This window comes from Mizuhopecten yessoensis, unplaced genomic scaffold, assembly GCF_002113885.1.
Source record: "Mizuhopecten yessoensis strain PY_sf001 unplaced genomic scaffold, ASM211388v2 scaffold3091, whole genome shotgun sequence".
Taxonomy (NCBI): Eukaryota; Metazoa; Mollusca; class Bivalvia; order Pectinida; family Pectinidae; genus Mizuhopecten; species Mizuhopecten yessoensis.
This window is the reverse complement of record NW_018404871.1, coordinates 933,580-943,592: the sequence shown is the minus strand read 5'-3', so window position 1 is coordinate 943,592 and position 10,013 is coordinate 933,580. Positions and strand designations below refer to the sequence as shown.

At 35.4% G+C, this 10,013-nt stretch overlaps 1 long non-coding RNA gene across 1 annotated transcript; it reads right to left on the bottom strand.

Annotated features, from left to right (window-relative positions):
- Positions 1–2,899: 2,899 nt before the first annotated feature.
- Positions 2,900–4,058, bottom strand: LOC110446962. The gene is made up of 2 exons (XR_002462528.1): positions 3,887–4,058; positions 2,900–3,117 (listed from the first exon to the last, which is right to left on the bottom strand). It is a non-coding gene; the product is annotated as an uncharacterized LOC110446962 (long non-coding RNA).
- Between the last annotated feature and the right edge of the window lie 5,955 nt (positions 4,059–10,013).

Below are 10,013 nucleotides of genomic sequence, written 5' to 3'. Positions count from 1 at the left end.
TATACAATTGTTTCATGGCTATTTGGGGAACAGTCAAAACTATCATCCCGAGGTAGGGGGAAGCCCTGGGGAACTGTTTGCCCGAGGCCGCTAGGCCAAGGGCAAACAGTTCCACAGGGATTCCCCCTACCGAGGGTTGATAGTTTTGGCTGTTCCCAAAATAACCATGAAACAATTGTTTTATTACCAAATAAAAATTAGTATCAATGCTGCATGCAATATTGCCATTGCTTCAACACTGAGTTGCGGTCACCGCAACGCTTGAACGGGCTCTCGAGGGGGGATTTCTGCGCATCGAATTCGCGCCGGGTAACAGTTCGCTCTGACCGGGAAAACAGTTTTGACTGTTTCACCCCTACAGCCGAAATTGGACAAATACAGCAGAAATTGGACAAAAGGCCAGAAACAGTCAAAAATGACTAATTATAATTTATATAGACTATTGGGTGATAAAGGTAGTTTAGTCTAGCGTAATGTATAAGATGGACAACAAGTGCTTACAAGCCTGTTTACAAATACCCCCTTAAAGTGTACCCTGCGCGAAATTAGTAAAAATCGGTCAGCTCAATGCCGAGATATTGAAGTGTAAAGTGTACGATTTTAACCGGTCCTTCTATTTCTAATAAGCATAATCGTAATTTCGGGTGAACGGGACACTTTTTGTCTGGACTGCGGAAGCAGTAACCGAGCATAGATGTAATATGTTCCGGTCTTTTTATCCGCTGCCGATTTTTTTTAACATTTTATTTTTATCATATTGTTCAAATATAAACATATAGATGTTTGACGAAGTCATCGATTTTTTGCATGACTAGAGTGTGTCTTTTGGCTGACGGGTTGGTTTTGACGACGTCATCGAGTGTTTTGGCTTTCGTTAGAACTTTGACGACGTCATCGAGTTTTTGCATGACTGTAGAGTGTGTATTTGGACTAACGGGTTGGTTTTGATGACGTCATAACCAGAAGTGAAAAGTGCAAACTTGTTAAACGAAATTGGAAAGACAGTAATATATCCGGAAATTTTAAGTCATTTTGTTTTTTTGGAGTCGTCCTGTTTTGGATTCATTCTGTTTTTTGGAGTCGTCCTGTTTTTCAAGTCATCTTATTTTTTTGGAGTTATCCATTTTGATGTCTTTTACTTGAAATATTCTGCTTTCCAACGAAAATGTATTTTTTTGAGGTTTATTAATATTTTTCTGACAAGTATTTTCCCTTTTTTTTTTTAACAAATAAAGTATTTTTTTATTAACATATTGATATTTTAACGAAAAAGACATCTTACAGGCTGAACGAGCTGATACGCGTGTATGGCGTGATTTGATCTGTTTTTGGAGTCATTCTGTTTTTTGGAGTCGTACTGTTTTTGGAGACATCCTGTTTATTGGAGTTATCCTTTTTGATGTTTTTTACTTGAACTTTTCAAAATTTCAACGTAAATGTAGAAAAAATTTAATTTTTTTTTAAATATTTTTCTAACAAATTAAGGTTGTTTCCCTTTTTTTCAAACAAATTAAGTATTTTTTTATTAATTTATCGATATTTTAACGTCAAAATAGATTTTTGTCATCAGTTTTTTCATGCTGAACGAGCTGAACGGGCTGATACACGTGTATGGTGTTATTTGGTATTTTGGAGTCATCCTGTTTCTGGAGTCATTCTGGTTTTTGGAGTCGTCCTGGTTTTGGAGTCATCCTGTTTTTTGGAGTCCTTCTGTTTTTTGGAGTCATTCTGTTTTTTGGAGTCATCCTATTTTGGAGTTTTCCTGTTTGGCATGCCAGGGCTATCTTGATTCCAATCTCGTGTAATGTAATGATGACAGAAAATGGTAACGGGTCCCCCAGGTTGTTTATCATTTATTATGAAAACTGTAAATAACCCATATTAAACAGTGTACCATCGATAACTCATTGTAGCCAGCTTTTCTCTTTAATGCTTTTATGAGCAATAACAAATTTTAACCGTCAAAATCAAGATGGCCACCTGTCAACAATTTCGTTTATTCCATCTGTCACAGAATTAAACGTGCATAATAAATAACCAAGGGGAACCTACGTAACAAATGTGAGAAAGATCCATCTAGTACTTTCTTAGAAATAGCGATAACAAACATTCATTGTCAAAGTACAAGATGGCCGCCAGTCAGCCATATTGCTGATCCGATCGGTCTTAAAAGGAAACATGCACAACTAAAGACCAAGGGAAACGTACATATCAAACTTCAAAAGATCAATCTAGGACTAAGGGAAATAGTGATAACAAACCTTCACTGTCAAAATCCAAGTTTTTATCCGATCAGTGTCAAATATCAATATGCATAAATAGTCACCATGGGAAGTATTAATGCGAAATATGAGAAAGATCCATGGGGTTATTTTTGAGAAATAGTGCTTACAAACTGTGACTCAATAAATTAAAGATGGCGCCTATCGGCCATCTTGGTTTTTCGATCAGTATCAAAGTTGGATATGCATAACTAGAGACCAAGGGAAACCTTCATGTGAAGTTTGAGAAATATCCCTTTGGTACTTTCTGAGAAATAGCGCTAACAAGAATTATTAAAGGACGGACGGAATGACGGACGAACGGACCACGGACGCAGTAGTGAAAAATGTATAAAAATACTAGATGCCCATTACTTTCAAAAAATGTTTACAGGTTTTATAAAAAAATCACAAAGTGGAAAATTGTACAAGATTGGTATTTTGCTACTTATTTATTCAACAACCAATATCATACCAACATACCAAAAGAAAGAAAAATAACACAGGTAAACATATGACGTCACCTGAAGTCAACCAGTGCAAACCCCCCTAAATCATCCCCTATACTAATGGGGGTAGGGGTAACATGATTTAAATTTCCGAGATACAAACATAACGAAAAAACGAGCACACGGACATACAATTTTCTTTGTGTTTTTTTATTTTCTCATATTCTCCTTTTGCCAAAATTCCATATAAGAAAACAAGATTAATATAAGAAATGTTTGATGTCACAGCCTCTGTACCATAAACGCGTGGAACTTTTCGTAACGCATTTGTACACAGGCTGGATCAACAGGCCAACAGACAGTCTCAAGTCTCAAGGCTGTGTACCCGGCAGGGGCAGCCCCATATACTGAAAAGTATGAAGGAAAAACAATAAAATACCGGAGTGTTAACAAAACTTGAATTCGAATTCAAAAAAGAAAATGACCTTTGAAATAGTACAAGGAGAATAAGACAGGGTGTTCCGGAAGGGTAAGCGTTTTCTGTGCCATCGATGACGTCCGCTATGTAAATCTAAGTCGAATCCAAGTAATGCCACGTCATCACATTGAGAACTCCGGTAGTGATAATAAAACAATAAAAGTATCACATTTAATTTCTCAACCTTTTAATAACAAACTTGTATTTAAAGATTACATTTTATCATATTAGTATTTTATGTAGAATTTTCATATAAAACAAAGATTTGGGGGAAATACGGATATTCTCAGGTATTGTTGATACGGAGTGGGACTAAAGGTCTGACATTAAATTACACATTTTGATATTATAAATGTTTAATCTTACTTGCACAATATTCGTACATCTAACCGTCTCTAGAATTCCAAAAATAACAACATAAAGGTTCCAACTTCTTTTCCTTAAATTCACGATATATTTCCCCGTGGAATTCATTAGTTTTCTGGAAAAGGCACAGTAAAGTAATTGATTTGGAATATATATATTGTGAGGACATTTATCTTCGTTTATCTAAAATAATTGTTGTGTGCCTTTTGGTCGTCGTGTATTCAATGCATAGCCCTTTAACAATTGCCTAATGCACAATTCCAAAAATACCGTACTAAGTACTTGTATATATAACTTACAAATATTTTACACTGTAATGTTTTAATACGTACCCGTTTATTCAGGACAACACACTGCCCACCTGCCTGCTGCATCATTGCAGCAGAAATATGTTTTTGGACATACTTTTCTTAAGGGGCCATCGCCGCAATACCATAGCTCCTCGTACGTGTCAACTAAGGGCTGGAAACCGCTGCAGCACGCTGGTTTGCTTGTTGTGAAAGATGGTTCTGGAAATTCTAATATAAAAAATTGTTACTTTTGATGCAATATCTAAATTCGTGGTCTAAACGTCACAATGTTTTTTTGTTTTGCTTGGGAGATATTATGACTGATTTTGATAACTTCTGGGAACACTATCTTCATTCGTTCAGGTTTAGAAACATCACGCAACAGAAAACGATTTTAGTGATAGGTTTGGAAACAACACACAACAGAAAACGACTTAAGTGGTTGGTTTGGAAACAACACTCTGTACAGAAAACGACTTAAGTGGTAGGTTTATAAACATCACACAACAGAAAACGACTTAAGTGGTAGGTTTGGAAACAACACTCTGAACAGAAAACAACTTTAGTCGTAGGTTTAGAAACAACACTCTGTACAGAAAAAAACTTTAGTGGTAGGTTTGGAAACAACACTCTGTACAGAAAACGACTGCAGTGGTAGGTTTGGAAACAACACACTGTACAGAAAACGACTTTAGTGGTAGGTTTGGAAACAACACTCTGTACAAAAAACAACTTTAGTGGTAGGTTTGGAAACAACACTCTGTACAGAAAACAACTTTAGTGGATGGGTTGGAATCAACGCTCTGTACAGCAAACAACTTTAGTGGTAGGTTCGGAAACAACACTCTGTACAGAGAACGACTTTAGTGGTAGGTTTAGAAACAACACTCTGTACAGAAAACGACTTTAGTGGTAGGTTATAAACAACACACTGTACAGAAAACAACTTTAGTGGTAGGTTTGGAAACAACACACTGAACAGAAAACGACTTTAGTGGTAGGTTGTAAACAACACACTGTACAGAAAACGACTTAAGTGGTAGGTTGTTAACAACACACTGAACAGAAAACAACTGAAGTGGTAGGTTGTAAACAACACACTGTACAGAAAACGACTTAAGTGGTAGGTTGTAAACAACACACTGAACAGAAAACGACTTTAGTGGTAGGTTGTTAACAACACTGTACAGAAAACGACGTAAGTGGTAGGTTGTAAACAACACACTGTACAGAAAACAACTTAAGTGGTAGGTTTTAAACAACACACTGAGCAGAAAACGACTTTAGTGGTAGGTTGTAAACAACACACTGTACAGAAAACGACGTAAGTGGTAGGTTGTAAACAACACACTGTACAGAAAACGACTTTAGTAGTAGGTTGTAAACAACACAATGTACAGAAAACGACTTTAGTTGTATGTTTGGAAACAAGACACTGTTAAAATACGGCTTAAGAATTGCGAATATTATTTTATATTGTAACGTTAATGTGAAACCTGGTGTTACTTTCGCAGCAGGACAACACACTGCCCACAAGTCTGCTGTGTTAGTAAAGCAGGAATAGCCCTTTGGACAAGTCGTTGTGGAGGGGCCAGAGCCACAAAACACTTGCTCCCCATGGCTGCGGCACGTACGCTGTATTACTTGTTGGGGAACATTATTCTTGATACCGTATTCAAGTTCATGATACCTTTTGTAGCAGTGTACAGTAGAGGGCTGTGACCATGGGTGATATTTTTGTTAAATGGCTAAAACCCCTGTATAATTATGACATGTAAAAAAAATATAAAAATAAAACTGTACTAAAATTGGTATAAGCATGATGAAGTTGACTATGTGGGCTTCACATTTGTAAAGAAAATGTTTTTGGTTAGAGAATAATATTTTGGCCATTTTCCACAAGGGCTTATACACATGAAATTACTTTACAGGGTCAAAAATGGTGTTTTTTGGCATTTTGTTTTTGAAATTTTTGATTTGGTAACCATATGGGTTTCACACAAGTGACATACATAGAAAAAAAGAAGTGTATACACTTTTCAGTACTTTATATGTATCGCAAATATAATGCAGTTAACACACACATGTATATATATATATGTGTGTGTCGTGTAGGGTAAATCCGTTGTGTTTACATTTCTGAGACATGTACTTTGTTTGTTTAGAGTCAGACCATCTCTTCTGTTAACTACTTCCTTATACAAATAGAGAGAAAAAACATCTAAGAAATGTGTGCATTTTATACTTGGTTAAGCCTTATTTACACTCAGTATTTGCGTAGAACAACAAGAAAGAACAAAAAAAAATGATTTTTGGCACAATCTATTTATTCATAGTGGGAATGAATAAAGGGAAATCACTCTGCAATTCTTAAATTTGTTGAATAAATTCCTCTGCAGTCAGTAACAGACAACAAGCAAATCTCACAATACATTTAGACTAAATATCAGTGTATTTTAGCTTATAATGTGGTATCCATGGTAACCAATTAAGAAAAAAAAGCTTTTTTTTTTTAAATTTCATTATATACCAATTTACATTGTATCTATAATTTTGTTTTTGATAGATATCTTCTACAGAAACATTAAGCAGCGTGTAAAATGTCAATTATATTCAGTTCGGTAATATCAGTGGCAGAAAAGCGTTTTTTTTGTGTGTGGCGAAATTGGCTTAGCATATAGATTCCAGTGATCACTGTCATCAATGGGTAGGAACAGTAAATAGAGATGGCTATGGTGTCATACCTGTGATGATCCGGAATCGCAATCACAATCGCATGTGTCTCATCTTTGTCACAACAAATTGTGCGTTAATGTCGACCATGTCTTTAGAGCCATGCAACATCAACAGTGATAGGAGGTTTTGTATGCTTGATAGAGTATGTAGAGGGCACCGAGGCTTTGCTAATTGTATCTTTTGAATAGGGTGAGTATAGTGTTCATGACAGTTGTTAATCCCTAGTGAAATATGTGGTTTGTTTTAAAGTTCATGTCCAATGTTTGTTTATGTTGATACCATAGTTGTGTATAATACTTTGCTGGGGTGAGCTGTTTGTGTATATAGATTGTATTCTGAGTTTGCCTATGTGTCGACGTTGTTTGTATTGTGTTGTTTGTTTTCTGAGACTGTGATATCTGTCTGTGAGATCCTTTCTGGACATTTCTTTTCAGCAAGGATCCAGCCGGTGATATTTTAGGCCAATCTTCTTACTCAAGATGAGAGCTGATTGACCGGTACCTACTGTATCTGAGTGTACGGCTGAGTGGCACAGCCCATTGAAATGTTTGCCCCATAGGATGATCTTTGGTGCGTATGTAAATGTGCGGTGATTGAGGCTTTCTTTTTTGTTTGTTGTTAAAAGACCTAGAATTGTTTAGTGTAGCGATAGACAGACTGTTGTTTAGGACTGATTGTATTTTTAACTTATCTTCTGTACTGTGATGTAAATGAGGACCGTATGGTAAATATCTTGTATTGTATGATTGTAAATGTGCTAAACAGACACCAGAGTGTGCACGGCAGTTAGGAAAAGAAATACAACTTGGTAAAATGCAATACTGTTAAACGTGATAATTAAAGGAGTATTTTGTTAACTTAGTTCAAGTGCTTTTGATTATAATTAATGTTTCTAAATTGTAACTTAAAAGAAGAAAAAAAACTCAGTTTTGATCTCATTTCTTGAAATGTGAAAGATAAGTTGTGGTTGAAAACAAAAAATTTTAGAATTACAACATGTTTTTTTGTGTATTTAAACGCTTTTTAAAGAAGTTAAATCTGAAAATTAAACCAAAAAATCCAATAAAAATAGACTCAGTGATGTTTTAATTATTTCTAATTATTTTCCTACCTATCAAATACACTGTAATAAATGTTTTATATGAACAAAATATTGGATACGTTTATAAAATGTAGTTAATACGTTTCACTGAAAAGGTACCAATTAATCATGGTCCCAACGGTAGATCCTTTGAAATAAAACGGAAGCACATCGCAAACGTTGCGTAACTCGACACAAGCGTCGTCGAGGATATAGGTACCTCATAGAAACCACCGTCTAAGACGTTCTGACCGGTTTGCTGTTCTAAACACTGCACAACCTGAACGCTAAATAACAGTTCTTGAGTTTTTACTTAAAGACGTCAAATGTAAGAAATTGAAGTGATCGATCTCGATAGCATAGGCATCTAGACCAAAGGTCGAAAATTGGCACTTCCACAAGATGTTTCAAAAGTGACATTTCTTTCGATATATACCATACATAGTTAAGTATTGGATGGAATGCAACGCGAAGTAGGGGCATCAGTTCTCCAGATCATTACCAGTACATTACTAGAAACACGCTGAATTTTGTCTATGCACTATGTCTTAAGAGAACTGTAAATATCAAGGTTTGTGTTTAATCGGGCTGTGGGTAAGTTACCATGATTTCGGGAACAAGTCGTTTGTGTAACTTAACCAGTACTCGTCGATTTTAATTAAATTCATATAATTAACGGGTTTTATACACGCACAAAAAAAATCGAGAAAAACAGGTTTTCATGAGTTTTTGATTTCAATAACGTTTATTGCAAAGCAAAAAAAAAAGTAAGAATACACAACTAGAAATATCTATCGACAAACATTTTAAAACCTCACGCATGGGAAAAAGACGACGGAAAAAAACTCTATTGGAACAGTTTTTAATGAAGACACGTAAATATCATAAAGATTTAGGTCATTTGATGACAATTTTTATAAAACGTGTATCAAATAAGATAATTTCAGTTTAATAAATTATATATTTTTGTAATAAATATGTCTGCAAATGAACAGGGAGTTCATTAGAAGAGAATGCGATACTTCTGAAGAAATCGTCTTGTAAACTTCATCGGTATTGCCGATAACTGTTCTAAATCTATTTGGATATACCAATATACGTACCTGGTATTCGCCTGGTATGGACGGATAGGATTCCACAGAAGAGGAAAAGCAGATGTAACATGGCTGTGTGAATAGCGAAATGTGTTTAACACAGTTAAAGAATTAAAGTCATGAAAATAGTCATTTGTAAATAGTTTACCATTGTTACATAACGGCTCTTTATCTAACTATACTCCTGTAACCCAGGCCAACAAATAACCATGAGCTTAGCATTCTTCTATAGCGGTTTGATATTTACAAAGACCTACAAATACATGATACACGACATGAACACTAGTTAACATTACATAAATCACACAAAATAACTGATTCAATGGTACAAGTTACATTTAACATTTAGATAAAGTATACATGTTTCTGCATTCACGCTAACTTACCTGGCAATACACGATGAACAGTGATGGTATGGTGTTTGATAGATCTGATACCTTCAAAGGCTGGCATTCGAATGAGAGGTGGAATGTTTCTACAGGGAATATAAGGTTCTTAGCGTGCGCACACACTCCCCCATTCACCCAATCAGTTAAGTTCTCTCATACTCATATGTGTGACGCAATATGTAGGCGTGGAAACTTACCTGTTCGGAGTTAGTCAACCCTGACTATTGTTTACCCAAATATAAAGGGCTACATATTCCCCTCCCTGATAAGATGACTCCTGCCATCTTTATTCTACCCATACATATTTACAATAAAATAGGAAAATGTATACAAAGTTATGGTAATTGATCTAGAAACTAGAACTGTAAGTCAAAGGCTAACCAATACCCCGCTCCTATATAAACCAGAACTGTAAGCTAAAGGTTTACTACCTATGCATAGTCTCCCACCAGTAATGATTTCTTTAATGAATGAGCTGTACACATTTAAAAGTATATAAGTCATTGAAATATTTCCTGTACTCCCTCCCAATGCCAAAACATACTTGCAAACCAAATCTTGTAAGCCCAAATGAACGAGGTTTGCTGAAATCGTTCTAGTAGTTAAGGAAGAGATGTGAGGAGTTGTATGGACAAGTGTTTTTCAACAAAGGGCAATAACTCCATAAAAAAGATCATTATGAACAAAATAATGCCAGTTCCAGTTGTTTAACTTCGACTTTGTCCTTTTCAAATTCATCTTAACTTTGTTTTGGGAAAAGAGTGGTCAGACTGATAGCCTGCATCTATTGTTAAATGTATTGCATTAGATAATAACTTTTCTGAGATTAGGAAAATATCAAGCCTTGATTGTTTTATTGGGTTTGATTT